The sequence below is a fragment of the Ceratotherium simum genome, chromosome 19 (genome assembly GCF_057802395.1).
Source record: "Ceratotherium simum simum isolate JZ-2026a chromosome 19, ASM5780239v1, whole genome shotgun sequence".
In the NCBI taxonomy this organism is placed as follows: Eukaryota; Metazoa; Chordata; class Mammalia; order Perissodactyla; family Rhinocerotidae; genus Ceratotherium; species Ceratotherium simum.
Genome location: NC_141918.1, coordinates 32,924,861 through 32,945,690, shown reverse-complemented (window position 1 = coordinate 32,945,690; position 20,830 = coordinate 32,924,861). Strand labels below are relative to the sequence as shown.

At 36.8% G+C, this 20,830-nt stretch overlaps 1 protein-coding gene across 2 annotated transcripts in view; it reads left to right on the top strand.

Moving 5' to 3' along the window:
* The window catches only part of CDK19 (cyclin dependent kinase 19), a 158,189-nt gene that overhangs the window by 19,440 nt on the left and 117,919 nt on the right, over positions 1–20,830 (top strand). Inside the window, exon 2 of one of the 2 annotated variants that reach the window (XM_014781161.2) lies at positions 13,621–13,682. The exons of the other annotated variant lie outside the window; for it this stretch is intronic. The gene's annotated coding sequence lies outside the window, so the exon portion shown is untranslated. The remainder of the gene's footprint in view (positions 1–13,620; positions 13,683–20,830) is intronic. 2 annotated transcript variants of the gene reach the window in all.

The window sequence follows — 20,830 nt, the reverse complement described above, 5'->3', positions numbered from 1 at the left end:
TTTCCACTTTTTGGCTATTGTGGATAATGCTGCTATGAACATTTGTGTAGAAGTTTTTGTTTGGCTATACATTTTAAGTTGTCTTGGGTATATACCTAAGAGTGGAACTGCTAGGTTATACCTTAGCTCTATATTTAACCTTTTGAGGAACTACCAGACTGTTTTCCAACACAGCTGCACCATTTTACATTCCCACATGCAATGTGTGAGGGTTCCAATTTCTTTACATCCCTGCTAACATTTGGTGGTGTCTGTCTTTTTGATTTTAGCCATCCTAGTGGGTGTGAAGTGGTATCTCATTATAGTTTTGATTAGTATTTCCCTGGTAACTAATAATGTTGAGCATCTTTTCATGTGCTTTTTGTCCATTTGTCTATATTCTTTGGAGAGATGTCTATTCAAATCCTTTTCGATTTTTTCATTGGGTTGTCTTTTTATTCTTTTTTGTTGTTGTTGTTGAATTGTAAGAGTTCTTTGTATGTTCTAGACACTAGGCCCTTATCTGACTTATGATTTGCAAATATTTTCTCTCATTTTGTAGATTGCCTTTTCACTTTCTTGATGGTGTCCTTTGAAGCGCAAAAGTTTTTAATTTTGATGATGTCCAATTTATGTGTTTTACTCTTTTGTTGCTTACTCTAGGAAGCCACTGCTTGATCTAAGGTTGCAAAGATTTACTCCTTTGTTTTCTTCTAAGAGTTTTGTAGTTTTAGCGCTTATATTTAGGTCTGGCAGTGTTTTTGTTTTTGTTTTTTTTTAAGTGAAGGGACATGTGATAAGGTTCCAACCTTTAAGGATTTATAGTGTATTTGGCTAAATTAAATATATGCAGTGATAAGATAACTAGCAGTACCATTCACTCGTTTATTTGACACTTGCTGAGTAACCTTATGTAGGAATTAGGATAAAAGGATAAAAGACATAGTTCCTTTCCTTACAATCTAAGAGAGAATTAAATAGATTACAATATAGAGCTATGCATTCTGTTATACAGGTATGCACTGAATGTTGTGGGGGTAACTAAGGGGGACACTGAACTGACCCAGGAGTGTGTAGGTGATTTGGAAAGCTTCCAACAGGAGGGAAAGCCTATGATAGCTGAGGTTTGTTGTTGTTTTTTTTTTTTGTGAGGAAGATTAGCCCTGAGCTAACATCCATTGCCAGCCCTCCTCTTTTTGCTGAGGAAGATTGGCCCTGGGCTAACATCCGTGCCCATCTGCTTCTACTTTATATGGGACGCTGCTACAGCATGGCTTGACGAGTGGTATCTGTCTGCGCCGGGGATCGAGGCTGCAAACCCTGGGCCACCGCAGCAGAGCGCAGACACTTAACCTCTTTGCCCCCGGGCCGGCCCCTATAATAGCTGAGTTTTGAAGGCAGAAAAGTGAGCCAGACAGAGTAGTGGTTTTTAGTTTGGTAAGATGAGTGGTAAATACGTGGTGCAGAAGTGAAAGAAATAAACTCAGAGGTCTCGAGGAGATTTCAGTTCTTGTTTGGGCCAGGTAAATTCTAAATGTGTATAAAAAGTTTTTTATACTTTGGGAGGGACTGGGAAGGATTCGGATCTGAAAACAGAAATCTGTACCATGGGTATGGTGTTATTTCCTAATGAGTTGTGAGGAATAAAGGAGCTGGTGCTTTTATCCTATAAATAATATGAATTAATCATATTACCATTTATTTTTTAACGTGAAATTTTGATGATCATTGGCTCTCCAATATCTCTTATTTCGAGGGTGTCATGAAGTCTTTAAGAACAAATTGTTCTAAATTCCTTGATTAAACTTGGTTCTTTTTAATAGAACCAAGTTTATATAATGTAGCACAAAAGGTTATAAGTAAGGAAATGGTTATGCATGTTATATATAAGGAAACTGTGATTATTGAGCTGTAAAACGCAAATACTTAAAATTGATTATAGTTTTTAAAAATAATTATAAAAGTTATACAATCTGCAAAAGTAATTAGATAATAAAGAAAGATATAAGGGAGAAAATAATAAACACTCAAAAATCCCACCATCCAGAGATAATTATTTAATATTTTGGTGCATTTCCTTCCTGACATCTTTTCATCCATTTGTGATGTGTACACAAACACACATACTCACCTTAAAAAAAAATTACAAAAGTAGGATCATCCTACATATGTAGTTTTAATCTGTTCTTTTTTTAATCTAAATGCTATATGTGGTTATCTTTCTTATTAGTAAATATAAATCCTTATAATCATTTTGAACTGCTTTATGGTATTCCATTGTCTGACTATATTTTACTATGATTAATCCCTTATTGATGAACATTTAGGTTGTTTCTAGTTTTTTTACTGTGGTAAATAATGCTTAGTATGTTTGCCCACCTGTCTGATTGTCTGTTTAGAATAAATTCATAGAAACAGAATTGTTGGATCATGGGGTATGCCCATTTTAAATTTAGGAACATATTGCCACACTTTTGTCTCCAAGTAGCTTGAGCCAACTTATACTTCTGCCAACAGGGCGCAGTGCTGCCTCTTTCTCCTTACCCTTGCCCACACTGGCATTTGTCTGCTTATCTAAACTGACAGGCAGACAACATTTTGCCTTTAATTATATTATTATTATTATTTTATTACCAGGGCGGTTGAATGTCTCCATTTGTGTATTGGCTGTTTGTATTCATCCTTTGGATATTTTGCATTTGCTTCCTTTGCCCTTTTTTCAACAGGCAGTATTGAATGCCGATTAAGATTGGGCTTTGAGGTTGTATTATCCGGATTCATAATCCCAGCTATACCGATTATTAGCTGTGTGACTTGGGCAAATTAACTCTGTGTCTTAGTTTCCTCATCTGTAAAATGGGGATAATAGTAGTACTTACCTCATAGGGTTGTTGTGAGGGTTACATGACGTGTGAAGTGTTTGCAACAGTGTCTGGCAGGTAACAAGCACTGCTGTTACTATTAATCTTTTCACACTTGTGTATTTCTATAGGATAAATTTCTGTTAGGGTAGGAGTGTTTAAAAATAGATACCACCAAATTGCTGTCTTAAAAAGTTGTTCCTTTTGCACTAAAAACTGTATAATAACTTTGTAGTATCATATCAGTATTATGATTGTGTCCAAACTCTCTGTTTCAATGATCTGTTTCTATATTCATCTGTATTCTTGAGACACCAAAAGTTTCATGTATAAAATTATCTGTATTTCTGACTTCTGATTATAAAAAATTTCAAACATACAGAAAAGTTTAAAAACTTAGTCCTGTGATCACCTATGCATCCAGTGTTTAGGTCAGGAGTTAGCAGATTTTTTTCTGTAAAGGGCCAGATATTTTCTGTATTTCTGTAAAGGGCCAGTAAATATTTTAGGCTTTGGAGGCCATGTGGTCTCTTGTCATAACTATTCAATTCTGTAGTTGTAGTGAGAAGGCAGCCACAGACAACCGGTGAATGAATGGGCATGGCAGTGTTCGAATAAAAGTTTTTTTTTTTTAATTTCTTTTTTTTATTGTGAATTTTTTGTTGTACATTATTGTTGGTCAGTCACCATATAAGTGCATCCCTCCACCCCTGGTGCCCACCCGCCACCCCACTAGTCCCTGGTAACCACCACACAGTTCTATCTGTCCATATGTTGGTTTACCTTCCAGATATGAGTGAAATCATGCACTGTTTGTCTTTCTATTTCTGGCGTATTTCACTTAACATAATACCCTGAAGGTCCATCCACGTTGTTGCAAATGGGACGATTTTGTCTCTTTTTATGGCTGAGTAGTATTCCATGGTATATATATACCACATCATCTTTATCCAATCCTCAGTCGAGCGACACTTGGGTTGCTTCCATGTCTTGGCTATAGTGAACAATGCTGCAATGAACATAGGAGTGCATAAGCCTCTTTGGATTGTTGATTTCAGGTTCGTTGGGTAGATAGCCAGTAGTGGGATAGCTGGATCATAAGGTATTTCTACTTTTAATTTCTTGAGGAATCTCCATACTTTTCTATAGAGACTGCACCAGTTTGCATTCCCACCAGCAGTGGATTAGGGTTCCCATTTTTCCACAGCCTCTCCAGCATTTGTTATTTTTTGTCTTGGTGATTATAGCCATTCTAACGGGTGTAAGATGATATCTTAGTGTGGTTTTGATTTGCATTTCCCTAATGATTAGTGATGTTGAGCATCTTTTCATGTGCCTATTGGCCATCAGTATATCTTCTTTGGAGAAGTGTCTGTTCATTTCCTCTGCCCATTTTTTGATGGGGTTGTTTGTTTTTTTGTTGTTCAGTTGTGTGGGTTCTTTATATATTATGGAGATTAATCCCTTCTCAGATGTATGGTTTGCAAATATTTTTTCCCAGCTGGTGGGTTCCCTATTCATTTTGATCCTGGTTTCATTTGCCTTGTAGAAGCTCTTTAATCTGATGAAGTCTCACTTGTTTATTTTTTCTTTTGTTTCCCTTGTCTGAGTAGACATGGAATTTGAAAAGATCCCTTTATGGCTGGTGACGAATAGTGTACTACCTATATTTTCCTCCAGGAGTTTTATAGTTTCAGGTCTCATCTTCAGGTCTTCGATCTATTTTGAGTTAATTTTTGTGTATGGCAAAAGAAGATGGTCTACTTTCATTCTTTTGCAAGTGGCTGTCCAGTTCTCCCAGCGCCATTTATTGAAGAGACTTTCCTTTCTCCACTGTATGTCCTTAGCTCCTTTGTCAAAGATTAGCTGCCCATAGATGAGAGGTTTTGTTTCTGGACTTTCAGTTCTGTTCCATTGATCTGTGTGTCTGTTTTTGTACCAGTACCATGCTGTTTTAATTACTATTGCTTTGTAGTATGTTTTGAAGTCAGGGATTGTGACACCTCCAGCTTTGTTCTTCTTTCTCAGGACTGCTTCAGCTATTCAGTCTTTTGTTGCCGCATATGAATGCTAGTATTCTTTGTTCTATTTCTGTGAAGAATGTCCTTGAGATTCTGATTGGGATTGCATTGAATCTGTAGATTGCTTTAGGTAGTATGGACATTTTAACTATGTTTATTCTTCCAATCCACGTGCATGGAATATTTTTCCATTTCTGTATGTCATCGTTGATTTCGCTCAATAATGTCTTATAGTTTTCATTGTTTCCTTGGTTAAATTTACTCCTAGATATTTTATTCTTTTTGTTGCAGTTGTAAATGGGATTGTCTTCTTGAGTTCTCTTTCTGTTAGTTCGTTGTTGGTGTATAGAAATGCAACTGATATCTGTAAGTTGATTTTGTACCCTGCAACTTGGCTGTAGTTGTTGATTGTTTCTAATAGTTTTCCAATGGATTCTTTAGGGTTTTCTATATATAAGATCATGTCGTCTGCAAACAGTGAGAGTTTCACTTCTTCGTTGCCTATTTGGATTCCTTTTATTCCTTTTTCTTGCCTAATTGCTCTGGCTAGAACCTCCAGTACTGTGTTGAATAAGAGTGGCAAGAGTGGGCACCCTTGTCTTGTTCCTGTTTTCAGAGGGATGGCTTTCAGCTTTTCCCCATTGAGTATGATGTTGGCTGTGGGTTTGTCATATATGGCCTTTATTATGTTGAGGTACTTTCCTTCTATACCCATTTTGTTGAAAGTTTTTATCATAAATGGATGTTGGATCTTGTCAAATGCCTTCTCTGCATCTATTGAGATGATCATGTGGTTTTTATTCCTCCTTTTGTCAATGTAGTGTATCACATTGATTGATTTGCAGATGTTGAACCATCCCTGTGTCCCTGGTATAAATCCCACTTGATCATGGTGTATGATCTTTTTAATGTGTTGCTGTATTCGGTTTGCCAATATTTTGTTGAAGATTTTTGCATCTGTGTTCATCAGCGATATTGGCCTGTAGTTTTCCTTCTTTGTACTGTCATTGCCTGGCTTTGGTATCAGGGTGATGTTGGCCTTGTAGAATGTGTTAGGAAGTCTTCCATCTTCCTCTATTTTCTGGAATAGTTTGAGAAGGATAGGTATTAAATCTTTGAATATTTGGTACAGTTCTCCAGAGAAGCCATCTGGTCCTGGACGTTTATTTTTTGGGACGTTTTTGATTACTGTTGCAATCTCTTTACTTGTGATTGGTCTATTCAGATTCTCTATTTCTTCTTGATTCAGTTTTGGGAGGTTGTTTGAGTTTAAGAATTTATCCATTTCTTCTAGATTGTCCAGTTTGTTGGCATACAGTTTTTCATAGTAGTCTCTTATAATCCTTTGTATTTCTGTGGTATCTGTTGTAATTGCTCCTCTTTCGTTTCTAATATTAGTGATTTGAGTTCAGTCCCCTCCATATGGAAATTTTTCCACAGGCTGTGAGGGCACTTGGAGAGCAATAGTTTTCCCGTGGAGAGCTGCCCCTCCCCCCCCATCTCTGAGAGCCGCATGGACCCGGTCCCAGGGTTGCTGTCATTTGGGAAGTAGAGGAGTTCTCCTTACCTCCTTCCACTTCCTCCGGGCAGTCTAGCACCTCCACCTTTAGACGTATGGCCGTGTGGGTCTCTCAGATGTCTTTTGAGTTGTGTGAAGGTCCTCTGCTGGTATATGAATGTCATTTTTGTTGTATCTTGGCAGAGGCAGAGTGTAAGGGGGAAAGCTCACTCCTCCATGATGCTGATGTCACTCCAGCATTAGCTTTTACATTTCATACAGTTCTTAGAATCTTTAAATGTTTATTCTAAGGAATTGGGATCAGAGTGGGGTGAGGAAGGCACTTGGGCAAGTTATTGGCAGAGGATCTTTGACTCTGAATTAAGGGCTGATTGGTTCTCTGAGTAGGATCTGCTTTCACCAGGTTCTGCTGTTTCTCATCACTGGGAACAGGGCTATAGAATTCACAGTGTGAAACTTCTGCTCTGTGTTATCTTCACAATAATTTAGTATTGGCATAGACTCTGAGTTCTGGGACATAGTGAAGGATCCTCAGTATCCAGGTAACTAAAAGATGATTGGTTGGTTAGTGGCTGGGGGTTATGGGACTAAGGCATCCATTCCTGGGTGAGAGAGACCTAGGTCACTAATGCCAACCTCTCTTGCTTTCAGATAGGATAAAACGTGGACTTTCATATAGATAAAGATTTCTGAATTTTAAAATATTCCCATAGAAGAAAATTTCACACTCTTTTTTCGTTGTTCATCTTTGCAATGAAGACTCCTCCCTGTTGGGACATTTTTTATTCTATCTAACTGCAATGCCTTGTGCCACATTTTGGGGCCCTTCTCGTTTAGTTTTATGTTATATCCTTTCATGAACCTCTTATAAAGAGTTGCTTGGAATATACACACATTGTCACAGTAACACATTTCTTTTGAGGTTTGAGGAGATCTGGGTAAGGATTATTGAATCACAACCATCATAGTGTTAAATTAACTTCTTTCCCTACAGTTATTTTCTTGTTTAGACTCTATTATTATTACTATTTTTACTAGCCTTTTAATGGATGTATTTACTCATCTGGGGTATTATTCCAAATATTATGTGGTGAGAAATAGGCTTTCCTTAGGGTCACTGATTGGGATTGTTTAACAGATACATAGAATTTAGGAGAGACGTTGTCCCTTGTGATGTTGTCTCCTACTTATACCGGAGGGAGTTAAAGAAGGTTGTAATGAGAAAGATATGTTCTCAAGTTTTGTTGCTGGGCTTTACTTATTTGTTAAAGCTTATTTCAGAAAGTTTGAATCTCGGTTCTATCAGTTGTGCTCTTTAAAGTCAGTTTTTTTTCTCGTCATTTAAAAAGTGGCTTCTTTGCACCAGCCAAAATGTTGTAAATAGTGAGGAAGCATATGGAAGCTTAGTTAACTGGTGAGTTATTTACTGATAGCTTTCTCTTGGCCCCTATATTTTATGTTTCTGTCTAAGAATTTAAGAGCTCACGTGTAATGGACCACAGTTGTTAGAGGCAAACATTTCTGAGCTCAGATCCTAGCTGTTTAACTTTCACAAACTCTGCTTCTTAGCCTTTAAAATGAGGTTAAGAACTATCTCCCGGAACTTTTATGAGGCTTAATTGAGATAATGTATGTAAAGAACCTGATACAGTGCTACATAGTGGATACTAAAAGACACCAGCTCCTTCTATCTTACCTAAAAACAAACTTGAGCTCGTAAAAAATGGAAAATTAAAGGACCGGCCCAGTGGCACAAGTGGTTAAGTACGCGTGCTCTGCTTCGGCGGCCCGGGGTTCGCAGGTTCGGATCCCGGGCGCGCACTGTCGCACTGCTTGTCAAGCCATGATGTGGCGGCATCCCATATAAAGTGGAGGAGGATGGGCATGGATGTTAGCCCAGGGCCAGTCTTCCTCAGCAAAAAGAGGAGGATTGGCATTGGATGTTAGCTCAGGGCTGATCTTCCTCACACACACACACACACACACACACACACACAAAAGGGAAAATTAAAAGCTTTTTCTTAAAAGTTTCATTTTTCCTTTAAAAAAAAAAAATCTAAACGCTGTCTCCTCTGAGCTTTCTCATCTCATGGAGATAGGGATGGACATAGTATCTTAGGACTTTTTCAAAGAGCTCATTATTATGTATTTTATCTGCCTAGTACAATAAATGATCCTCAATAAATATTTGTTGTAGGGATGTCCCACAAAGAGAGAAAATGTTCTTTATCACCTTCTTCTCTTGAATACTTCAAAAGTTGTACTGAAAAAAAACAGATTTATTTATCCACTCAGAATACTTGGTTTGTTTTGGAAGAGAAATGATATTTTATAGTTAAGGAAATTAATTATTACCAACTAGCTTAAAATCCTGATGACTTCTGATATATTCCTTGATACTAGAATTTTTGTGATTTAAAATGAAGGCAACAGTGTGCTTTCCCAGTGTGTGTGAGAATATGAAAGTTTTGAAGTGCCTAAGAATGACTGTTTCTCTGAACTTCACGCTCCCAACATTTACTGAATTCTACTATGTGCTCTAGACCCTGTGCTAAGGGCTACGGAAAGCCAAAGAATTACTGATGGTCTCTATCCTCAGGAACTTAACAGCAGATAAGAAAACCAAAATTACATTATAATTGAAAAGTACTATAGTACCTGCATAGAAAAGGTAAATATACAGGAAAAGTGTCTTTCATATTTGGATTCATATTTGGTGCATGAATGTGTTGTCTGTGCCTTTGTATATAGTGGGTGCAGCACGAAAGCTTTTTGGAGGAGCTGAGACTTGAATGATGGGTGGAGAAACGTTCAGGAGAAGGGCATTCCAAGCAGCTTGTGCAAAAACAGGATAGTGTGAGAAGCCCACCAGTGGTTCTTTCCTTTTTTTCACAGTAAGAGAAAAGTTTTAATATACCTTTCACAGTAAATGATACAACAATACATTCATGAATCTTTAGGATTTTGACAATTTGGATAACACAGTTAATAAAAATTGATGTAATGGCATAGACAGAACACCATATCCTGAATGCAGAATACATATTCTCACTCTTTTTTTTTAAACATCCATCACTCTATATAGTTACAAATTTTTTTTTCTTGTGATAAGGACTTTTAAGATCTACACTTTCAGCAACTTTCAAATATGCACTACAGTATTATTAACTATAGTCACCATCCTACAAGTGGTTCTTTATGGCTGGAGCTTAAGGCTAAGGTAAGGCTGCAGAAATAAGCAGAGGCCAAAGAAATTATGAAAGGGCCTATGTGCCAACATAAGGATTTTGACAATTATGATTTGCATGTTAGAACAGTCACTGATGGCAGGATAAAGTTGGGTCTATTAGTTACATTTAGGTTTACCTGGAATACAAAGCAAGTGGTCTAAACAAGATAGAGGTGTATTTCTCACAGCGAAGTCCGGGCTTTGTATGATGACTCTAGGATCATCGAGGACCTAAGATCCTTCTGTCTGTTCTACTGTCCTTTGGCATAGTTTTTATCACCTTATGGTCTGAAATGACTGCTGGAGTGCCATCCATCAGGTCCAAGTTATAGACACCCAGTTGAGTCAGTCACCTTTAAGTTGCTTTCCTGGAAGTCCCATCCAGTGACTTCCACTTCTAGCTCCTCGACCAGTCCTAGCAGCAAGGAAGGCTGGAAAATGTACACTTTTACCTGGCTGCATGCTGCCCAGAATAAAACCAGGGTCTATTACTAAAGAAGAAAGGGAGAATGGGTATATGATAGGCAGCCAGTAGTGTCTCCCACAAAGAGGATTGAGAATGCGGGTAGGGAGACCAATTTGGTACAACACCTAAGTAGTAATACGGGTAATCCCTTACAAAAGAGGTTTGGTTGTTAGTCTTGCAATCTAAGAATGTAACTCTGAGTTGAAAAGCTGTTCTGCTGGGAAACCTGGAGGATTTAAGCTATTATTTCGATACCATACTGTTTAAGTTCTTGGAGCAAAAATTATGCTTTAATTATTTTAACCTTTGAGTTAAAAAAAAATCTTTTCAGTTAAACTTTTAGTAAAATATTTCAGTACTAAAGAGGATTAACATTGGTAACAATGGCATTGATAGGAATTACTTTTTTTAAAAAAGTATATAGTATGATTTTTTCAACCATGTAACAATATACATTAAAAAGGGATTTACAGTGGTTTTTCAGGAAGATGAAATACTAGATTTTGTTTTCTTCTTTGTACTTCCCTTTTTAGATTTTATACACTTAGTACATTTTACTTTTTAAAAAAGATTGTGATAAAATATGGATAACATAAAATTTACTATCTTAATCATTTTTAAGTGTACAGTTCAATGGCATTAAGTACATTCATATTTTTGTGCTATCATCACCACTATGTATCCACAGAACTCTTTGCATCTTGCAAAACTGAAACCCTGTGCCTAGTAAGGAATAACTCCTAATTTCTCCCCTTCCCCTAGCCCCTGGCAACTACCATCTTATTTTCTATCTCTATGAATTTGACTACTCTAGGTACTTCATATAAGTAGGATCATACAGTATTTGTCCTTTTGTGACTGCCTTATTTCATCTAACATAATATCCTCAAGGTTAATCCATGTTGTAGCACCTGGCAGAATTTCCTTCTTTTTAAGGCTGAATAATAATCCACTGTGTGTATGTCCGATATTTTGTTTATCCATTTATCTAGTCGATAAGACTTGAGTGACTTGCACCTTTTGGCTATTACGAATAATGCTGCTGTGAACATGAGTGTACAGATCTCTCTTTGAGAATCCTCGCTTTCAATTCTTTTGGCTATATACCCCAAAGTGGAATTGCTGGATAATATGATAATTCTATTTTTAATTTTTTGAGGAACTGCCATACTGTTTTCTATGTTTCTATGTTTACATTCTCACCAACAGTACACAGGGGTTCCAATTTCTCCATATCCTCACGACACTTATTTTCTTTCTTTTTTAGAAAAATTTTGATAGTAGCCATCCTAATGGATGTATGGTAGTATTTCATTGTGTTTGATTTTTTTCAGTTTATACAATGTTTAAGAGTGAATTATGTAATCACATGGCAGCAAGTTTTAAAAAATGGAAACAAAATCAATGTTGCTACTCTAATACCAGTATTATTTGAATGTTATTTAGGTATATGTTCTTTAGTCCTTTTTAGGCATTTTCTTGTTTTTAAAAATTTCTGTTTTTCCTTTTAGTTTTATATTGTAAACATTTCCCATTTTTATACATATTTTGTACAACAAGTATTTGAACTTTAATTTTCCAAGAAAATGTTGCAAATGCTGAAGAATATATATAGCATGATTGAATACTTAAGAACATTCATAATTGTTTGGCTTCTTACATAGAGATAAGTGCCTGGTTTGTGTGATTTTAATTCTGTAGACTGGATGATATAGTGACTCAGAGTGTGGCTCTAGAAGTAGACGGTCTGGGTTTGAGGTACAGATCTGCCACTTCTGGCTATGTGTGTTTGGGCAAGTTTCTTAAGTTCCCTGTGTCTCAGTTTCTTCATCTGTAGAGTGAGGATAATAATAGTACCCAGCTCAGAGCTGTGAAGATCAAATTAGTTAATACCTATGGCTCTTAGAACTGTGCCTGGCACATCCTACATCCTATTTAAGCCTTTGCTGCCAATACTGTTTTCTTGGGTGGGATCTTATTTCTTTGGTTTTTAGAAATATATGCAATATGCAAGTAGTTACTGTGTCTCAGATCCTTAGATGTCACAAGCACTGCCTTACAGGAGGGTGCAGTCTATAAGATTGTTTTGGAAATTAAGAGAAGATATATCTGAGGCAGATAGTGCTGGGCAAATTGCTGAATTAGTAATATGATACAACTGTCTCTTGGGGACTGTGATCTTCTGGCTGCCGTTTAGCCCTGACAACTACTCTAGGCTCTTTTGGCCAGCTCAGCCTTTTTGCTTTGCTTTTTTTAGGCTTTCTGCCCTACACAGCTCCCCAAATTCCTTTGCTTGCCACTCTATATTCCCTGTATTTCTTACTTAACAACTTTTACTAAGTTGTTAATTTAAGTCAAATGCACTGATTTAAATTTTTGCACATCTAACATTCTGTGATTTTTAATACCTTATTTCATTTGATATTCAGTATAAATCTGCGGGATGGTGAAGGAGTCCTTATTGAACAAGTCTGGTTGTACTGAGAGATTAAGTGACCTGCCTGATGTCACAAAGCAATTAAGTGATTTAGCCGGAACTTGAACTCAGGCCACCTGACTGCAGGGCCAATGTTTTGTAATACTATGTTTCTTTCTTGGCAGATCACCATGTTTTAAGACAGTGCTTTGTTGCTTCTTTCCTAATTATTTGATGATATTTTTAAGGATTTCTAAATATTACATAAAGATAATGTGCCCCTCTGTTTTAAATTTAATAGCTAGTAAACTTTATCTGATTCCTTTTCTCGTGTACCAGTTGCGTTTTGTAGTCTTGGATCCCTATCATCAGAAGAGAATGAAATGAAATCTGAGATCTGAATACTTTATCTGATTAAATCCTAAATTTTTTACATGAATATTTTCTGAAAAACTTTTCATGTTCCATGCTTATATTTATTTTAAAATATTGGAACAAGGTAGATTCCCCCCTTACTGCCTAGCATATGTAGTACCTTGCTCATTTCAACATTACTGTCAGACTTAAATTAAATCTTGGTATCAGAATATCTTTACTTTTCTGCTTTTCCTTTTCCCCCGCTGCCTTTGTGCTCTTCCAGGTCTGTTTCTAATTGTTTTTCTCCTATATCCCTAACAATCTCTGGTCCTAAGAAAGCATGTACCTTGAGCTATAGGGTCTATCACACTCCATTTTGTGAAGTATATTTTTCTACTTAATTTCTTTTATATTCCTTATATAGGTATTGGTTCTCGCACATAATTTTAAAAATGAAATTGTTACTTTCAGCGTATATGAATTCATACTTTGTTGCTCTTTTAGTATTCATGACAGTGTAAATCACTTCTATTGGTGAGAATATAAATTAGTTAAGGCTCAACTTTTGCTTTTTTCATATAATTAGCTGCATAATATACAATGAACTCTGAATGTATCAATATATCGTTGATTTGCTCATTGTCAAATCTAGAATCTGATTTCCTTGGCAGATATGTAGACTTGTGATAGGCATTTGGCATTTAATGTTTTGGGCAGTGTAACTTTAAATCTACATAAACTTCTCTGCCTTTTGCCTCTGCTGTGTTCATAGATTCCAGGAGGGCTTCGTGTATGGATCTCAAGCGTTGGAGGTAGCAGACTTTTCAGCAGAAGGTAAAGCAGAGTGTTGCCTTCTGGTGTCATTGTGTGTCTGTGCTGGGGTGGGTATGTGACAGGTGAGAGTTTTTCACAGATGTCATCATAAAATAATTTTTAATGATGCGTTAAATATTTCATAAGATTTAAAACAAAGTTAATACATGTATAATTTTATTCAGTATTAATAAAATCCATAAAAAAATAGAAAACTTTGGTTAGAACTAAAGACTCTAAATTTCACTCTCTCTGCTAACTAAAGAGTAAGAATGATTAAGAAAAGAGAGCATTAGTGTAATGTGTAGTATATACTATCTAACTTTCTCAGACCTAGCTTCACTATGATTTCTTCCTGGGAAGTTGTCCAAGTCATTATTCATATGTTGTATTCTTCCCTGCTGCTCCTTTTACTGAAGGATTGCTTCACAATAAATGGAGAGGCCCCCTAGTCCATGACTCATGACTGGAGGATAGACATTCTTGCTATAGCTCCCATGTGCCAAAAATGTTAGCTTCCAATATGCTAATTACCTCTCTCTTCAGAACTTGTTAATATGCTCTTCTCTCAAGTTAGTTCTTGTTTCAGTAGAGAAACAAACACATCCCACATACTTGTAAAATATGTTTTTATAGAAACCTTCTTAATGAGTTACTTTTTAAGAAAATAATGTAATATACACTTTCCTGGGTGATGCTTCTTGATTTTTTTAAAAAATAGAAATATTTTGCCATTTATATGCCAGATACTATAGATAGTACTTTCTGTCAATTTATGAAACCATTTATGAACTTTCTTCAGATGATACTTGAATAGAAGGTTGGTTTTTTTTTTTTTAAAGATCTATTGCAGCTAACAATGTTGTACTCTTAGACATAAAGTTAATAACGTGGCTAGTTTTTAGAAAGATTCTGAATGGGAGTTAGAGGAATGGTTTTCTTATGTCTTCTGGAAATCATATTGTTTTGATATTAAGTGAGTGGCTGCACATTATACTTTATATTCAGGATGTACACCTTATATGAAGTTAGGGTAGTACATACTTATTAAATTTCTACTCTGTGTCCAGCACAGAATCACTCCATTTTACAATCAACCTAGTTTCACTATTTCTTTCACTTTTCCTCCTATTCAGAGAAGCTGCATTTCTTTTTTTGGGGGGCATGGGGGGCGGGAGGGTAAGGAAGATTGGCTATGAGCCAATATCTGTTGCCAATCTTCTTATTTTTGCATGAGGGAGAACTGTGCCCATCTTCCTCTCTTTTGTATGTGGGATGCCGCCATAGCATGGCTCCATGAGTGGTGCATAGGTCCATGCCCAGGATCCGAACCGGTGAACCCCGGGCCGCCAAAGCAGAGTGCAGGAACTTAACCACTATGCCACCGGGCCACCCCCAGAAGCTGCATTTCTTATCTAGAGGAGATAGATGAGTTTCGGGCTATTTCTTTAGATTAGCTACAATGTCACCTCTTAAGCCCTTTCTCTTCTCTTTTACTCTTTTCAGTGGCCATTTAGATATTTTCTATTCACCAATAATAGATTAGAAGTGATTTCTTTTTTTTTTTTTTTTGATTTTATTTATTTATTTTTTCCCCCCAAAGCCCCAGCAGATAGTTGTATGTCATAGTTGCACATCCTTCTAGTTGCTGTATGTGGGACGCGGCCTCAGCATGGCTGGAGAAGCGGTGCGTCAGTGCGCACCTGGGATCCGAACCCAGGCCGCCAGTAGCACAGCGCACACACTTAACCGCTAAGCCACGGGGCCGGCCCTAGAAGTGATTTCTTGAAGGCTTTTTCATACTTCATTTTCAGGTTAGTTGGCTATTTTCACCACTAATGAATTATGCAGTGTTATATTTGTTTAGCTCATCTGACTGTGGTGTATTTTGTTACGAATTGAGAATCTCAATAGATTATCCTAATCACTAGTATAAAAGATGTAAAGTACTGCTCATATCAAGGCATAAGAAGACTCCTCCCCAGGTCCTCACCACCCAGCTTCTGTGAGAAAAATGGGATGAAATGGATGGTTATAAAAGTATTTTTTCAAAAATAATTGCCTTTATTTTTTAGAGCAGTTTTAGGTTTACAGAGAAATTGAGTGGAAAGTGAAGAGAGTTCCCATACACTCCGTTACCACTTCTGCTACCCCATCTCCCTATGATTAACATCTTACTTTGATGTTATACATTTGCTACAATTGGTGAGCCAATATTCTTACATTATTATTAACTAAAATCCATAGTTTACCTTAAGATTCACTCTTTGTGTCATATATTCCGTAGGTTTGACAAATGTACAATGACATGTATCTACCATTACAATATCATACAGAATAATTTTATTGCCCTAAACATACCCTGTGCTCCACCCATTCATCCCTGGCTCGGTACCTCTGAGCCCCTGGTAACCACTGATCTTTTTCTGTCTCTATGGTTTTACCTTTTCCAAAATGTCATAGTTGTAATCATACAGTATGTAGCCTTTTTAGATTAGCTTCTTTCACCTAGTCATAAGCATTTACGGTTCCTCTGTGCCTTTTCATAGCTTGATAGCTCATTTCTTTTTAACACTGAATAACATTCCATTGTCTGGATGTACTACAGTTTATTTATCCATTTACCTACTGAAGAATATATTGGCTTCCAAGTTTTGGCAATTATGAATAAAGCTCCTATAAACATTCATGTGCAGATTTTTTTGTGGACATATTTTCAATTCATTTGGGTAAATACCAAAGAGTGCAATTGCTGGATTGTATTAGGTAAGAGTATTTTTAGTTTTGTAAGAAACTGCCAAACTGTCTTCCGAAGTGACTATACCCTTTTGCATTTCCACCAGCAATGAATGAGCTTTCCTATTGCTCCACATCCTTGTTAGCATTTGGTGTTGTCACTGTTCTGGACTTTAGCCATTCCAATAGGTGTGTAGTGGTGTCTCATTGTTTTACTTTGCAACCCTCTAATGACATATGATGTTGAGCATCTTTTCATATGCTTATTTGTCATCTGCCTATCTTCTTTGGTGAGATGTCTGTTGAAATCTTTTGCCCGTTTTTTAATTGGGTCATTTGTTCTCTTATTATTGAGTTTTAACAATATTAAATTGTATATTTTGAGTACCAGTCCTTTAACAGATATATTTTTTGCACATATTGTCTCCTAATCTGTGTCTTGTCTTTTAATCTCTTAAAAATGTCTCTTGCAGAGCAGAAGTTTTTAATTTTAGTCAAGTCCAACTTAACGATTTTTTTTTTGAAATGGATTGTGTGGATTGTGTTTTAATATTGTATCTAAAAGTCATCTCCAAACCCCAAGGTCATCTAGATTTTCTGCTATGTTATCTTCTGGGAGTTTTATAGTTTTGTGTTTTACATTTAGATCTGTGTTCCATTTTGAGTTAATTTTTGTGAAGGGTGTAAGGTCTGTGTCTAGATTAATTTTATTGCATGCGGATGTCCATTTGTTCTAGCACCATTTGTTGAAAGACTATTTTTTCTCCAATGCTGTCCTTTGCTCCTTTGTCAAAGAGTAGTAGACTATATTTATGTGGATCTATTTCTGGGCTCTCTATTCTGTTCCATTGATCCATTTGCCTTTTCTTTCACCAATACTACCCTGTCTTGATTGCTGCAGTTTTATAGTAAGTCTTGAAGTAGGGTAATGTCAGTTTTCTGCCTTTTTCTTCTTCAATATTGTGTTGGCTGTTCTGGATCTTTTGCTTTTCCATATCAACTTGAGAGGCATTTTGTCAATGTCCACAAAATAACTAGCTGGGATTTTGATTAGGATTGTGTTGAATCTGTAGCTCAAATTGGGAAAAACTGACATCTTGACAATACTGGGTCGTCTTAGCCACATACATGCAATCTCTCTTCCTTTATTTAGATATTTTTTGATTTCTTTCTTCAGTCGTGTAGTTTTCCTTGTATAGATCGTATACATGTTTTATTAGATTTATACCTAAGTATTTCTTTTTTTTTTGGTGCTAATGTAAATCTTATTGTGTTTTTAATTTCCAATTCCAGCTTTTCATTGCTGGTATATAAGAAAACAATTGACTTTTGTATATTAACCTTGTATCCTGCAACCTTACTATAATCATTTATTTGTTCCAGGAGTTTTTTTGTTGATTCTTTGGGATTTTCTTCAAAGACAGTCATATCCTCTGTGAACAAACACAGTTTTATTTCTTTCTTCTCAGTCTGTCTACTTTTTCTTTTTTTTTTATTATGTTAGCTAGGACTTCCTGTATGATATTGAATAGGATTGGTGAAAGCAGACGTCCTTGCCTTTGTTCCTGATCTTAGGGGGGAAACCATCTAGTTTGTCTTCATGAAGTGTGATAATCTCAATAGATTATCCTAATCAGTAGTATAAAAGATGTAAAGTACTGCTCCGTAGGAGGACTCCTTCCCCCTCCTCTCAGTCACCTAAATTTCTACGAGAAAGATAGGATTAAATTGATGATTATAAAAATATTTTAAATGGTGAGATTTTGGCAGTTTTTCATATAATGCCTTATATTTAGTAACTGTGCATATTACTTAGTTCCTCTACTCTCTTGTGAACTTCTGTAGGGCAAAGATTATACCTCAGTATGTTATTGCAACCCTTGTGGTGTCCAATATGCACTGCAGTAGACATAACTATTTGTTGAATGAAAAACTTAATTCTAGACTCTTACTGTAAACCTCCATCTTATAAGAAAAGGCAGATAACCAATAACATCAGTCCTCTAATCAATTAATTAATCCATCAAATATTTGATTGTTAGTTGCAAGGTATTGTGGTGGCTACAAAGACACACATGATAATGATACCTCCTCTCAAGAAACTTATTATCCATGTAGGAAATGTTTTTTTGTGTGTGTGAGGAAGATCAGCCCTGAGCTAACATCCATGCCAATCCTCCTCTTTTTGCTGAAGAAGACTGGTCCTGAGCTAACATCTGTGCCGATCTTCCTCTACTTCATGTGAGACTCCGCCACAGCGTAGCCTGACAAGCGGTGCATCGGTGTGCGCCGGGGATCTGAACCTGGGGCCACCAGCACCAGAGTGCGTGCACCTAACTGCTATGCCACGGGGCCAGCCCCCATGTAGGAAATGTTAATTTCAAATCTCATGTTCCATTTTTGCTGATATGTAATTGCCAAAAACTCTTATTCTTGTGTCCTTTCCTAAGCATTCTAATTGAAATGTCTATTCATGAAATTCTTTCATATTCTTTTAAGAAAAGTTTACAGTGTTGACGCAGAAACTAGTATTTCTTGAGCCTGTCGATGCAAATAATCCATAATCAATCTATAAATCAAAATGGGGGTGAGTTTATTATATGAGCCAGTTTTGATGACTATAGCCTGGGAGAAATGACCTTCACCAAAGAAGGAAGCGCTCCAAAGAAGCGGGGTGTAGAGTGGTTATATACCATCTTGGAACAAGGAACGTACATCATATATGACAGGAATATCCCTTTTACTGCAGTCACGAGATGCTTTGCTAGCACAGCAGGTCAGTGGTCACAAGCACAGCAGGTTGGTGGTCAGCAGGTCAGTGGTCATGAGATAAGCACAGTAGGTCAGTAATTAATCCTTAGTTTCTGGGAAGAAATGCTTATCTATAAAGAAATGCTGATATGGGGGGAAGACATACATCCCTATCTTTAAGGGCATCATTCCTGGCTTTGGGACATTGTAAAGGTTTAAAGCAGATGTACAGTGCATGCTTGACAGGCCACATCTGGCCTTTCTGGACAGGGTCAGACCGAATTAGTTTTAAACCAGATGGCTTCCTCATATACTCCAATATATCTTATTGCTTTTCATCTATTCATCAAGCCTGTAGTGGGTGCTGGACACTGTGCTAGGTACTTTACATATGTGACCTCATTTATCTTCAAACCAATCGTGTGATGTTAGTATTATTATTCCCAATTTACAGATGCAAAAACTGGTAACATAAGGGTATGAGTAACTTATTAGCTGTGTGACTTAGTATAACAGATGTATGATTCCATACCCCAAGCTCTTTAAATCACACACTATGGAAAAGTTACCATCAAAGTGGTATATGAGGAATGTCACATGTATAGTACAGAGATATGCTTGGTGAATGCTGGGAAGAGAGCTTTGACCTCAGGCTAGAGTGTTCACAAAATTTCTGGAAAGCTTGATCTTGTCTGATGGGTAGGAAGAATAAGGCAAAAGATCAAGGAGATCAGTCAGTGTGGAAAGGACTGAGGGCCAAAAACAGCAAGTATTTGATGATTTGACAATATAACATAAAAATTTCTACTGTAGTAGTAAAATGCAAGAGAACAAATTTTGCCTTTTATTTTAAACAAGAACTCCTCTCCTCCATTTTTCTCTTAAAATAATTTCTCCTGGATTTGCTTATTAGGTGTTGAGTATGAGAGTAGATCACAGGACCCATTACATAACTTGCACATCATCGGTCGTGCAGCTCGTCTTTGCTGGGTTAGAGCAATCAGTGCAGCAAGTACAGAGGGAGCAAAAGCCTGGGGAAAAAACGGAAGATCAAAGGAATCCCCAAAAAAGGATTTTCCTAAAATCAAGTATATTATTTATCCCTTCCCCGTATCTCAGTTGGTTAAGTACCTCACAAACAGTCATTCATATGCTAAAAGCTGAGGAGTTGCAAAGGCCCTTTGCTTTGGTGAACTTGGTGTTTAGTTGGGAAGACCAGAGTAAAGTAAAATAGTTAGAAACCACTTAGCAGTGTTAAGCACCAAATAATGAAGTTACATTATTAATACTGTGGGATCCTTTTCCTTAAATGATGTTCTTCAGTGTTCTGTTTTCTCTGTTCAGTTTCTAAATACTTGCACGTCTTTCTCTCCCTACCCCATGTCTCCCTTCTAAGCTACAGGTTCATCCAAATGCCTTTTGGACATCTGGACATTTAGACGACACCACTGTTCTCTCAACTTCAGTTTATCTGAAACTTACCCAATCTGTTCTTTTTTACCCAGTGAATGGTACCACTGTCATCAGTTGTCCAAGCCTGAGACTGAGAATCATTCTTGCTTTTCTTTCTCTTGTTTCTTAACCACATGTTCTGTTGTTCATACTGTTTCCTAATTATCTTTCAGATCCATCCATTTCTTTTTATTCCCTCTGTTACCATCCTAATTTAGACTGTAGTCATC